The 14307-nt window shown below is 45.3% G+C and overlaps 2 long non-coding RNA genes across 2 annotated transcripts in view; one reads left to right on the plus strand and one right to left on the minus strand.

Annotated features, from left to right (window-relative positions):
• Positions 1-11655, minus strand: part of LOC310746356 — a 58692-nt gene extending 47037 nt beyond the window's left edge. Inside the window, exon 1 of the long non-coding RNA XR_014540666.1 lies at positions 11424-11655. This is a non-coding gene — a long non-coding RNA (uncharacterized lncRNA). The remainder of the gene's footprint in view (positions 1-11423) is intronic.
• Positions 3688-14307, plus strand: part of LOC310746362 — a 69243-nt gene continuing 58623 nt past the window's right edge. The window contains exons 1-2 of the long non-coding RNA XR_014540671.1: positions 3688-3794; positions 10991-11110. This is a non-coding gene — a long non-coding RNA (uncharacterized lncRNA). The remainder of the gene's footprint in view (positions 3795-10990; positions 11111-14307) is intronic.

The raw sequence follows: 14307 nt of genomic DNA on the forward strand, positions 1-14307 counted from the left end.
ACAAACTCAGGGCGGAAGGGAGAAACAATCTAAGAGGAAGGGACGTTTGGCAAACTCTCACCATGATCAACTCCCACCTGGAAACCTATGTCCCTACTGTGGAAGAACATGTGGATCCAGAATTGGCCTCCACAGACACTTACGGACTCACAGTTAAGACCGTTTTCTTGGAAGACAATCTTACTTGGCTACGAGTGATCGCCAAAGAAGAAGAAGTGAGTCTAACCTGGAGTGTGTGTGTGATAATATAGGGGATGGTGTGTCTCCCCTATGAGGAAAGGGGTTTGTTCACACTTCTGCTCATCCCGTGCATAAAAAACAAGGGTCCAAATGTTTTCCCATTTGTCCTGTTGCTTTCTAGGCACAGGTCCAAGTAGTTTTGTCTTTGCCCTGCCATTTTCCCCTGGAAAACCTGCTCTTTAGCGCTAAATTGGAACAAACACCAATTTGGAGAAAAACCGATTGACAACTGCTCCGATTCAGTGGATTTCCCCAGCGGAAAGCGGCAGGAAGTGTGGATGAGCCCAAGGTTGCAGGGTTTGGGGCATTTTAGTTTAGAGAAAAGGCAAGTAAGTGGTGACATGCTAGAAGTTTATAAAATTATGTGTGACATGGGGGAAAGTGGCTAGAGAAAAGTTTTTCTCCCTCACTAGAATTTGGGGGTATCCAGGAAAGTCCTTCTTTATGCAGTGCCTGGTTAGACTGTGGAGCTCATTCCCACTGGAGAGAGTGATGGCCACCAACTTGGATGGCTTTCAAAGAGGATTGGATAAAGTCATGGAGGATAAAGCTATCAGTGGCGACTAGACATGATGCCCATGCTTCGTTGTCGGAGGCAGTAAGTAATGGTATGGAGAGCCAGTGTGGTGTAGTGGTTAAGAGCGGTGGACTCGTAATCTGGTGAACCGGGTTCGGGTCTCCGCTCCTCCACCTGCAGCTGCTGGGTGACCTTGTCTAGTCACACTTCTCTCTGAAGTCTCTCAGCCTCACTCACCTCACAGAGTGTTTGTTGTGAGGGAGGAAGGGAAGGGAAAGGAGAATGTTAGCCGCTTTGAGACTCCTTCGGGTAGTGATAAAGCGGGATATCAAATCCAAACTCTTCTTCTTCTTCTTGCTGGAAACCACAGGAGGGCAGAGTGCTCTTGTGCTTGAGTCCTGCTTGTGGGTTTCCCACTGTGAACAGGCTGCTGGAATAGTAGAGCCACTGGCCTGATCCAGCAGGTTCTTCTTAGGTAAAGGGACCCCTGACCATTAGGTCCAGTCGTGGCTGACTCTGGGGTTGCGGTGCTCATCTCGCTTTATTGGCCCAGGGAGTCGGCGTACAGCTTCCGGGTCATGTGGTCAGCATGACTAAGCCGCTTCTGGTGAAGCAGAGCAGCGCACGGAAACACAGTTTACCTTCCCGCTGGAGGGGTACCTGTTTATCTACTTGCACTTTGACGTGCTTTCAAACTGCTAGGTTGGCAGGAGCAGGGACTGAGCAACGGGAGCTCACCCCATTGTGGGGATTCAAACCGCTGAACTTCTGATCGGCAAGTCCTAGGCTCTGTGGTTTAACCCACAGCGCCACCCGCATCCCACAGGTTCTTCTTCCCTTATTATGAAATCCTTCCCTTGTCTCAAATTTGATGAGTGGTCGGCTCCTTGGGTATTCAGAGCAAATTTAGAGCCTGGCTATAAATGCTCTCAAGTTGACCTGATGGAGGCAAGATCTCAAGAAGCTTGAAGCACTAAATCCATTGCTCCCTGGAAGGATGCAGACCTTTAGCAGCAGATTGCCTCATCCAAGGGAAGAAACTGTGCATTGTCTGGACTTCCCCTTTCCTGTCACCCTTTCCAGCTAATATTTTTGAACAGTTGGGAGGGGAAAGAGAAATGAAGACCAGTAGCCTGAGAGAGAACCCTAAATTAAGTAAGAGAAAGTCTGGCTAGTGATGACATGATGTTTTGGCCAGGAGCCCACACCACTCAGAGGAGGGATGGGAGACAAATTTGTTTGGTATGCATTTTAATGGAAATCTGCCTAATTAGCACTTCAGCAACCAAGTAATTATTAATTGATTATTACATTTACATATTCCCAACTTTCCACCAACAAGTTCAACGTAGTATACATGGTTCCCCACTTCCTTCCATTTTTTCTACTCACAACCCCGTCAGATCCAAGGTCACCCAGGGAACTTCATGGCAGATGGGGGATTTGAACCCTGGAAGTCTGGGTCTGCCTGATTCCCCTTCCGGCCAAAATATGTGTACAAAAACAGGATACCTGTGCAGTACAGTGGAAACCATTTATTACATATTACAGAAAAATGCATTTCTTCCACAAGCAAAGAATGGCCCTTTTAGTGTTGGTATCAATAATAACTGATTATAAAGGCAGATGTGTATGAAAAACATATGTTGGGGAGAGCTGAATTAATATACATTGCATATATTAGGGGAAATTGCGTGCAAAAATGTGTGTGTTAGGAGAAATGCGTGTGAAAATGTGCATGGATTTTCATGCTGACTTTAAAAAACAAACAAACACGCAAACTGATGTTGAAATGTGGAGAACTGAACTGCAGACTAGAGAAGTGACAAACTGAGAAAGTAAAATTAAATGGGTAGCTTTGTACAACAAAAGCTAACTCCTTCCCTCCCAGAAACACAGAGGTGACAAATGTTGCTTTAGTGGTTTACCGTCCTTCCATCTGCCCTGCCTGTAGAGAGAGCTTAAAGAGCAGAGATGGAAACCTGCGACTTTCCAGGTGTCCTTAGACTCCGACTCCTCTCGGCCCCAGCCACCATGGCCAGTGGTCAGGGATGATGGGTATTGTAGTCCAGGAACATCTAGAGAACCGCAGGCTCCCCATCCCTAATGCAGAATGAACCTTTCACATGTTATCTAAGCAGACCTGCGGGCAGATGAGCACCATCATATGGAACTAGGCACCAGTGTCTGCTCAGTGTCTGGCTACTTCCAAAACTGCCACAATGCATAGGAGCCAACTTCTAGGGGCCAAGGTCCCTTCAGGCCCCCCCCCCCCAATGGACATTGCCATTCAAATGGTGTGTGCTGCATCATGTGATCAATTATGGGCTTACCTGCCCCCCTCCCCAATATGTTTTTCAAGTTGGCACACCTGCCACAATGAATGATCTGGCATTTCTAGACCACTTGAAGGGAATGAAATGCACAAAAGGACTCTCCTATTTTCTTGAGCTCAGAGAATGTGCAATGCAGACCCGTCTCAAATAGAACGGTGGACATAAACATTTGAAATAAAGAAATCCATGTGCCCATATAATATCTTAAGGTGCTGAAGATAAGGGCACGATTCCTGCTTGGGATACACTTCATGCACACTGCAGGATTCAGATCTTAGCCCGTGTCAAGCAGGTGTGATTAATGAGATTCTTATGTCAAAGACTCGAGGTCTCGTGTTGTTTAGTCATCAGTAAGAATGTCTGCTGGCTTTGAACAGGTGGAGGAGAGCCACCGCCCATTCAGTCAGCTGCGGGATCTGGCCCTTCCAAAGCAAATGCTATTGTCCATTGTGTAATACAATTCAAGTAAATATGTGTGCATGCTATATCTGTGAATCAAAATAAAAGGTTAAGTGAAGTACATGGACATGTACTGACATGGCCAGCCCAGTTCATGTGCAAGCATATTCCCAAGGCTTAAGGAAATGCTATCATGAGAAAATGATGGATTAGAATGATACAGCAATGGTTTTTCACACTCTAACCCGTTGGTCTTCAGCTGGTGGGTTGGGACCTGCTTCTGGGTCATGGCCTGATCTAAGGTGAGTTGCAACAGTACCACCACTACCATATGGTGTAAAATTAAGAAAAGGGTCTCCAAATGCATATTTGGGTGCAGGTTTAGCAGTGGTCGCCAGCTTTTTTGGACCAGGGTCCATATTTTGGATTTTGAGAGCACCAAGGGTGCCAGTCACAAAATGGCTGCCATGGGGAGCATGGTATAACGTAACATGGGGGCATGGCATAACACAAAATTAGAGGGAGAATAGGCCTGCTGTCCCCCACCACCACTGCAACCCCATTTTTTGCCATGAGAAGTCAGCTAAGTCCTGTGAACTGCTCTGAGACCTTGTGGGTATAGGGTGGTGTATACATACATGCTAGGGACCCAGGTGGTGCTGTGGGTTAAGCCACAGAGCCTAGAACTTGCCGATCAGAAGGTCAGCGGTTCAAATCCCCGCGATGGGGTGAGCTCCCGTTGCTCGGTCCCTGCTCTTGCCAACCTAGCAGTTCGAAAGCATGTCAAAGTGCAAGTAGATAAATAGGTACTGCTCCAGCGGGAAGGTAAATGGCATTTCCGTGCGCTGCTCTGGTTCGCCAGAAGCGGCTTAGTCATGTTGGCCACATGACCTGGAAGCTGTACGCCGACTCCCTCGGCCAATAAAGCAAGAAGAGCACTGCAACCCCAGAGTCGGTCATGACTGGACCGAATGGTCACGGCTCCCCTTTACCTTTACCTTTATACATTCAGTAGATAATAATAAATAATAGTTCTTATTGTGGAGATACAGTTGTTAAAGGCACATGAATCTTGCTTTCCCAATGCTAATCCTAAACCAAAGCCTAGGCTGCCTTCCCATACCCCCCTTTTCTTGTTTGTTTCATTTATAACTTTACAAAAATATATATATTGTATTTTTAAAAGGAAATCTCTAAGCAGTTTTCAAATATATAAAATAAAACAATTAAAATGATTGATTAAAAACAGTTCCGGAGTGTGGGTGCTGCCACTCTAAAAGATCTATTTCTTACATGTGTGGAATGAGTGTTATGTGGCCCCTATAACAGTGCCAGTTCCGCAGGCTGAGGTGGCATATATGAGGTATGGACATCTCCCAAGGAAACTGGCTTTACAGGCTTTATATACTAATAGTAACATCTTGAACTATCTGTCCAACATACTTAAAATGACATTATTCTCTGAACATAGATGAGAGTTTATAACATTTCTCATCTGCCCAGGATAATTTTGACAGATTAAGGACAGTTTGTAAGATGCCTAAAGTAACACTGAAGGCCTGAAAAACGTGTGCTCAGATGCTCTGTTTTCCAATGTGATCCTAACCGTGTGTATTCAGGAGCAGGTCCTCTAGAATTCACTGGGGCTTGTTCCCTGGTAAGTGGGGTTTGGATCGCAGCCTACCGATTCGGCCCTTTTAGAATAATGCTTACAAATTCAGCAGAGGAATCTTTGGCCAGTCAAAACACAGACATGTATAGTTTTCTATCAGCTGTGGCATGTTTAAACCCCCTGCATATTTCATCAGACACTCCACTTATTTCAGTACTTTAAATAAGATTTAATAAAAAGTGGCAAGTTCAGACTTGTTCAGCCCTACTTTTGTTTGCAGTTGGCACTGCACAGCTCTATGGGTTTGACTATAGTTAATAATTTTAATTACCTACCTTGTTTTATGCAGGCACACTCGCTTTTAACTACTTATTGGGGGGAAGATACCCATTGTGGGGAAATATCTCGCCTCCCTCCACTATAGCCATCTGTAAAAAAATTGTAGCATTGCCATACCAACTCAACTCAAGAGTTTAACTTCTTAGGAACATACAAAGCTGCCATATGATGAGCCAGACCCTTCGCCCATCTCATTCAGTACTGCCTACACTGACAGGCAGCAGCTATCCCGGGTTTCAGGTAGGAGTCCTTCCCTACCCAGAGCTGCTAGGGATTGCATTTGGGACTATCTGCATGAAAAACCAGTGGTGTGGTGTGGGGCTGCAGCAGTGTCCCTGCAGGGCCTCTGTCTCCATTATCCTAGGGCTCAACAATCACCATGAAATAGGCGCTACCTTATGCTCCAGAGGGACGCGGGTGGCGCTGTGGGTTAAACCACAGAGCTTTGGACTTGCCGATCAGAAGATCGGCGGTTCGAATCCCCACGACGGGGTGAGCTCCCATTGCTCGGTCCCTGCTCCTGCCAACCTAGCAGTTCGAAAGCACATCAAAGTGCAAGTAGATAAATAGGTACTGCTCCAGCAGGAAGGTAAACGGTGTTTCCGTGCACTGCTCTGGTTCGCCAGAAGTGGCTTAGTCATGCTGGCCACATGACCCGGAAGCTGTACGCCGGCTCCCTCGGCCAATAAAGCGAGATGAGCACCACAACCCCAGAGTCGGTCACGACTGGACCTAATGGTCAGGGGTCCCTTTATGCTCCAGAACTAAGCATTTAGAAACACTGGAAACACAAGGTACTTCAGTTTCAGGAGCATGTTGTGCAAGTTCTCTTACATGCAGTGGAACATCATAGAAAGCACTCCGAAGGAAGACATTGGAGCAAAATCATTCCCCATGTATCTGCACAGAAAATAGTAGATCTAGCTGAAAGGCAACACCAGGAGATCTGCATTGAACATTGCAATGCGTACCTAATTATTATCATAGAATGATAAGATTATTGTATAATTTTAGAAAGTTCTATAATCTTAGACGAGGTGATCATCATGACATTTCTGAATTTGCCACTGAACTACTGTGCAAAGCAGGTGATCCACCAATGGGCAGACTCCCTCATGTTCCTATGTCGTCTAAGACACTTCTTCACAGTGCTTCTAGTTGCGACAGTAGTGGAAAAGAGATACTTCCTATATTTCAAGGGTTAAGGGGGATGCTTACTGTTTTGGCATAACAATAGCCCTGCTTCTCAGGTCAATCTAGCAGGAGCTGATGCAGGGATGCCCCATGTTCTACTCAAATCTCTAGCACATAATGTGAGTAACTAGCACTCTTATACAGAGCACTGGTCACCTATACCAGGGTGGGAAACCTTCAACCTGTAGGCCAAACCTGGCCTGCCAGGGTTCAAATTTGGTGTGTGAGTCAAACCACACCTACCTGTCCCACACTTGACATCATACGTGATGTCAGGTATGGGGCAAGGAGAGATATGGCTGCCAATGTTCAATGTGCATTGAACTCCTGAATGTGCATTGGCCAAGGGAAGCACGCTTTGGCTGTATGCGACAGCATCCCTTGACAAACTCATTCATGCAGCCAATACCTGCAAAAAGCAGGCTGCACCTTAGGCAGGAGGGTCCAAACCTGCTCAATCAGCTACACAGGGCTTGCACAGGGGTCCCCAATAATAATAATATAATAATAAATTTTACTTATACCCCACCCTCCCTGGCCAGAGCCGGGCTCAGGGCGGCTAACACCAGTAAAAACATAATAGGAAAAAACTCCCAATTTAAAATGCAGTTCAAAATGCATCCTCATTTTAAAAGGAGCCCATAGATCAAAACCATAAGGGGAGGGAAACATAAGGGTCCGATTGAGTCCAAGCCAAAGGCCAGGCGGAACAGCTCTGTCTTGCCGGCCTTGCGGAAAGATGTCAAGTCCCGCAGTGCCCTAGTTTCTTGTGACAGAGCGTTCCACCAAGTCAGGGTCAGTATTGAAAAGGCCCTGGCCCTAGTTGAGACCAATCTAACCACCTTGCAACTTGAGACCTCCAAAATGTTGTCATTTGTGGAACTTAAGGTCCTCCGCGGGGCATACCAGGAGAGGCGGTCCCGTAGGTACATGGGTCCTAGGCTGCATAGCACCTGGGAGCCAGCTTTGTGCAGGGTTCTCAAAGTGCTGAGATTAGCTCTTTGTACTGAGCTTCTCAAGTGCCCGGGAGTCAGATGACTCTCAGGCACTTGGGAACCCCTGTGCAAGGGATTTGAACAGGTGGGCTGGGCATGGTAAAGTTGATCCAGGGAGGTGGAGCCAGATAAAGATCAGGCCTATGGAGTGCAAAAGGTTCCACGTGCCTGGCCTATACACAGTGTATAACATGCGGAAGGTCCTTACTCCCAACCTGATGCAGAGCATCCTACGGCATCCAGAACAAATGCTGCCAAAGGCAGCAGGCAAGGCAGGATGCGAACAATGTGGGCAGACAAAAGTCAGTAGCGGAGAAAGGTGGGGGTGGGTGGTCCACCCCAGGTGTCATCCCTGAGGGGGGTGACATTGCTGCATGCGGTGCCCCCCTGAGGTGTGTGCTGCTGCTGGTGCACCCCTCTGGGACATGCGCTGGCGCACCCCTGCAGGTGGCTAGCTCTGCCCCCGTAGGCTGTTCCGGGTGCCGGAGCAGCTAGCTCTGCCTCTGACAAAAGTGCATTGAATTCAGTGGAAATAACAGTCTTGGGTAAGGAGATGATGGCAAGCCTCATGAAGTGCAGAGGGCAGCCTCTCTGGCTGGCTGGTAGCAACATCTTTATTCCACCAGGCTTTTGCCTGCTAATAATTATATGTGAAGCTCAGTCATATCTGTCATCTCTTTCCATTGTTGCATTTTTTAAAAAAATAAGTTCATGCATTGTTTTGTGTGTGTGTGTGTGTAGATGGTTATTGTGTTTTGATTTTTAATTTTTGCAAGTCATTCTGATAAATGAACAGTAGAAAGGCGGGTAGATTTTTAAAAATATATATATGTAAATAATAATAATAATTATATAAAATGAATTAAAGGGACACCCCAAGGCCCAGTTCAGACAACATCAAGGAGTGTCAAAAAATCAAAACAAACACGCTGCTGACTTGCTTCCCAGCAGCTTCTCTCTGCCTCCGTTTACCGGAGAGGTTGAGAGGCTGTAGGCAAAGGAAGGGGAAGCTCAATGGGCTTCAGATGATTTTTGCATTCCAAGGCTGGGCTGGGCAAGGCTGGGCTGAGGAACAATTCATGACAGCCCAACCTTTTTCTGAAAACTTGCACCAAAGGGAGATTTCCATAAACACCCTTGACATCTTCTTGTTCCATTGGCAAATGAGCTGCTCTTGCAATCAGGGAAACACTTTCCTGTAATGGGCTTGCTCAGTGTGGAATGGGGTCGGGTAAAGATTTATTTATTTATTTTCCATATATTTATTTGCTGCCTGGGTTCCTTTAGGAGGAAAAGCAAAGTATCAGTCAGTCGTCATAAGAGTTCTGAAGTTTGATCCCATCACACTCCCCATTACATCATAAGGAGCATAAGAAGGCATGAGAACTTCTCCTTAGCTCCCCACATCTCTCAGTAACAACGAGAGAGAGAGGAGGGAGGGAAGATCTAAATTCCCATCTGGCATCCCTTTCTTTACCCCCAAACTTACCTAGTGAGAGAGATAAATCAGTTTCCAATCCATGCTGGTTTATGTCCTGTTGCCACACCATTCTCCAATTAAAACAAAACACACACATGCAAATCACATTCTTTTTAGTATGCATTATATATACAGTGGTACCTCAGGTTACATACGCTCCAGGTTACATACGCTTCAGGTTACAGACTCCGCTAACCCAGAAATAGTGCTTCAGGTTAAGAACTTTGCTTCAGGTTGAGAACAGAAATTGTGCTCCGGCGGCGCAGCAGCAGCGGGAGGCCCCATTAGCTAAAGTGGTGCTTCAGGTTAAGAACAGTTTCAGGTTAAGTACGGACCTCCGGAACAAATTAAGTACTTAACCCGAGGTACCACTGTATATAATATCAACTTTGCGTTGATCCTAAAATGTATTTTGTCTCAAGATACGCACATTTATATGCATTTTGGTACATATCATGAACTGAGAACTCTATTGCAGAATTCAGAGAAGTGTGAACTGTGTTCCAGCCCAGCAAATGTGAATCGGGTGAGTCTATGTAAAAATGTGGACTGAACCAAATTCTTGGGTATTTCTGCCTGTTGGCAACAGACATGAGGGTCATGCAACAGAGAAGCTCTGCAATGCAGCTTCCATTAGTCTTTACATTGCTATAGAATCCCCCTGAGCACTAGGTACTCTGGTAAATGTGACTTGGGAGCTCCTGCCTCTCCACCCTGGTAAAGACACAGGCACCCTGGGAACCACAATTGGCAGAGTTCCAAGGAAGCAGCTTTAACCGTGTTCTAAGATGTTATGGAGGCCCCATCACCAGCCCTCCCTACCACTACTGGTGCCAGGGCCAAGTACAGAAAAGTGAAGAGTGTGGCAGCAGTGGAAGAGAACACAGGTGACTGGGTGAACCTGTTCTGGGTTCCAGTGTGGTGTAGTGGTTAAGAGCGGTAGTCTCGTAATCTGGTGAACCGGGTTCGCGCCTCCACTCCTCCACATGCAGCTGTTGGGTGACCTTGGGCTAGTCATACTTCTCTGAAGTCTCTCAGCCTCACTCACCTCACAGAATGTTTGTTGTGGGGGAGGAAGGGAAAGGAGAATGTTAGCTGCTTTGAGACTCCTTCGGGTAGTGATAAAGCGGGATATCAAATCCAAACTCCTCTTCTTCTTCTGGGACTGAGTCTTAATTTCAGAAGAGTTTGGAGAGACATCAGTTTTTGTTCTGAGCCCCCTAGTCTAACAGTCAATGGTTTTGCTATACCTTACAACCTGGTAATAGTAATTTTTAAAGTGCCACTAAGTATGGGGACGCAGGTGGCACTGTGGGTTAAACCACAGAGCCTAGGACTTGCCGATCAGAAGGTTGGCGGTTCGAATCCCCATGACAGGGTGAGCTCCCGTTGCTCGGTCCCAGCTCCTGGCAACCTAGCAGTTCGAAAGCACATCAAAGTGCAAGTAGATAAATAGGTACCACTCCGGCGGGAAGGTAGACGGTGTTTCCGTGCGCTGCTCTGGTTTGCAGAAGCGGCTTAGTCATGCTGGCCACATGACCCGGAAGCTGTACGCTGGCTCCCTCGGCCAATAAAGCGAGATGAGCGCCGCAACCCCAGAGTCGGTCACGACTGCACCTAATGGTCAGGGGTCCCTTTACCTTTACCTTTAAGTTCAGTGGGACTTATTCCCAAGTAAGCATTAGGCTCAGATCCAGTCTAAGGCCTTTTTGAAATGAATGTGAAAAGTTCATTTTGAAGCCCCATTGGTTTCAATGGGACTTAGGTGCAGTTGACTTTAATGATCTTCCGATAAATCTGTCACCCTGTCATCTGATCAAAGGTCTTGCTTTCTTGCCCTGTCCATGGTGGGTGATGATTCTCCCTCTTCTTCTACAGGAGAGATATTTATTTTTAGCCATCTCTAGTGGAGTTGACGCCACTGAAGCTATTTCAAAATGAGAGAGATACTATGGAAGGAGCAAGGATTGCCAGCACTTTGAAGATTTCGCAACAGAGGTAACATTCGCTACCAGTTACGTCAATGAATCTCTAATATGCCTATTGCAAAGGCATCTAAACAACAGGAACAAAACCACAATGCGATCACCAGAGTCAATCCAAAAGAAAAGCCGTCCACCCTAAATGCAAAAGCCAGACCACATCAAAGTCATATGACAAGTCAAATGCCAGGAACCATCAGCAAAATATTGGGCTTCGACAATAGGCAAATATTCCCTGTGATACAATGAACGGGGAAGGTTAGAATAGATTAAAAACAACAAGGGGTGGGGGGAGGGAAAAACATCCAACTAAAACAAATATGACTTACAGATTTTTCCAGGCCAGAAGATCTGCTTCCCTCGACTCCACCTTGTTCCTTCTGAGTAAACATTACAGTATTCTACAGATAAAATCCTTGCAGATGAAGACCAAGGGCACATTCACACCATACATTTAAAGCACTATATCACTTTAAGCAATCATGGCTTCCCCCCAAAGAATTCTGGGAGCTGTAATTTGTTAAGTGTGTTGAGCATTTGGGCACCTATTTTCTTCCCAGAGCTTCAACACCCAGGGCATTTTAACCATCAATCCTGCTTCACAGGGAACTGTGAGAATTGTAGCTCTGGGAAGGGAATAACAACTTTCAGCAATTTTTTTTGAAAATGGGCAGTTTTGAACTCTGGCAGACCTCACGAAGAAATGACCTTTGGAGCTTGACATCATTGATCAACAACTTATGTTCTTTTGCTTTTGTTGTTTGATGCAAGCCTACCACCTTCAAGCAGGTGCCCTAACTTCTCCTGCCACTTTCCCCTAGGAAAACCCAGATTCTCTAGTAGTTCTCATGTGATCAGCTAACGTTGGTTACATGGGAGATATCTAGTGAAGGAGAGACTCCATTTTTATGTGAAGCAAGATGACTGTGTTTTAGAATCCATGGTGAGCACTGCTAAGTTGAATAGCTTGTTGGAGTGTTTCTTCTCTGCTTGAAAGAGAGAGAGCAAATCTGAGCTGTGGAAAGAGAGGAAAATACGGTTGTTTGGAAGCTGGAAGAAGAGACTGTAGGCCCATGCTTGGAGAAGCATGTGACTGTAAATATTATGTTTTAATTCATCTTTAACTCTAAGTTTCTGCAAGTACAGTCATTCTTCATGTTGCGTCCACTTCATGTTGCTTTTTTTCGGGTTGCGGACTGCCGAAACCCAGAAGTACCGGAACGGGTTACTTCCAGGTTTCGGCAGTCGCGCATGCGCAGAAGCGCTAGATCGCACTTTGCACATGCACAGAAACGCCGAATTGCAACCTGCGCATGTGCAGAAGTGGGTTGCGAATGTTGCGGGTTGCAAATGTGCGCATGGATCACGTTCACAACCCGAGCGTCCACTGTAAAGTTTTTGAATGTTAAAGTCTGGACATTGGTTTAATTCCCAAAGAAGGGTTTCAGTCACATATATGATTTGAGCTTCTTAGCTGTGATTTTGCTATTTGTAACTTCAACATAAATGGACCCACGCGTCCCCGATTGCACATCAGCTGGACATGCCTAAAATGGTTGCTGCCTGTATTAGTCAAAATATCATATAGATGTGTAAATGTTCCAAGGGATTAACACTGAAATGCTGTTGAATTTTCATGAGGAATAATAAAAAAGAGGTGTAAGTGTAGATAACTGATCTGAAGACTGGGAAAAAACCCTGAGACTCTGAGATAAACTGAAATTGACAGATACAGACATCCCTACCCAATGCTTAGGAAAAAATAGGCTCAAATGACTGTAAAGGTTGGTGTAATCTGAAGACATGGGAGGCCACCATCTTGCTGAAGCTAAGCAGGTCTGAGTCTGGTTAGGACCTGGTTGAGAGATCTCCTGGGAGCCAAATATATGCCACCTTGGTTCTGAGATGGAAGAAAGATGGGATATAAAGGGAGAGCCAATAACTTTTCTGGAATCTCATCTGGAGCAAGAATGTCATGATACTTCATAATAAGGCTGGTCCTGAAGTGAGTAGAACAAATGCATTTATATAAGAACAGCACAGCTGGTTCTTTTTTTATTGAACTGTGCAAGTTTCTAAAACTCATTACTAAAGACAATATCATGACTTGTATCAAGTCCTAGAAAACAGCAGGCTCCTTGGTGTAGTTTCCACTGGCTGCAGTAGAATTGTTTGCAGGATTTTGTGTCTTTTCTTGCCTTTAAAAATGTTTTTTTTAAAATGTCCATATGCATTATTATAATATACTTTCAATGTATACTACTCTTTTCATTGAGGTCACTTTCTTGAAATAAGCGGATGATCTAAACTTTTAGGAGACAAACAAATTACTCATTATTCCTGAGCTCCATTTGTCCTTCTGGATCCTTGAGAACCAGAGTATTTTGCCAGCTTGCTTTTCCTTTGAGACATTAAAGAGCACCTTTGAGTCAAACCTTTAACAGGACAGTGTGAAAAGGAGAAGTTATGGAGGCCAGTTGACCAAAGGGATTGTGCATCTCCCAGCTTGTCTTTTAGTTCTTTGAAAAGAGCAGGAGGCAAACCTTATAAGAAGAGCAAAGCAAGGTCTGGTACCCAAATGGCCTTTTGCCAGATGTACAAACCCCATGTTTGTGTTTGCTCCAGTGATGCAGGCGGGGAGCCGAATTTTCCTTTAGCCTTTGTTTGCTTGTGTGAGGCTTAAGGCTTATGCAAAAATTGGCACCTAAGTATAAAATAGTTTCCTATGCTGCAAGAGCAAGGAGTTTGGAACTGGGGATTGCTTTTTAGGCTTTACTTTGATTGTTGTGCTTGTAATCCCACAATGCCAAATGCTTTCCTTATTGCAGACATGGGCTTGCTAGGCAAAACTCCTTTAGGAAAATAAAGGAGTGCAGACTTAAGCTTTGGAATGGCTTCTGCAATGTATTTTGTGTGACGAGGGTGGAAAAAATGCTGGCAATCGTGTCCAGCTTTTGATGATTCGGACCTTTTTAGTTGCCTGATAATGAATACAATGGAGCAAAGATGATACTAGCTATCCACCTGCAGCAACATTTATATAATATCATAATAATGATAATAATTATATTTTATACCATACTGTGTTATTTTATAGTCTGAGTCAGTGTTTTGCAGGGTGCTGATGTCCATGGATCCACACAAATGATTGCCAGAATATGTACAAACACACTCTTTCAGCTTTGGATGAGGGTTCCCAAGTGCTATTTTGGG

Source organism: Podarcis filfolensis (genome assembly GCF_964270895.1).
Source record: "Podarcis filfolensis genome assembly, chromosome: 12".
Taxonomy (NCBI): Eukaryota; Metazoa; Chordata; class Lepidosauria; order Squamata; family Lacertidae; genus Podarcis; species Podarcis filfolensis.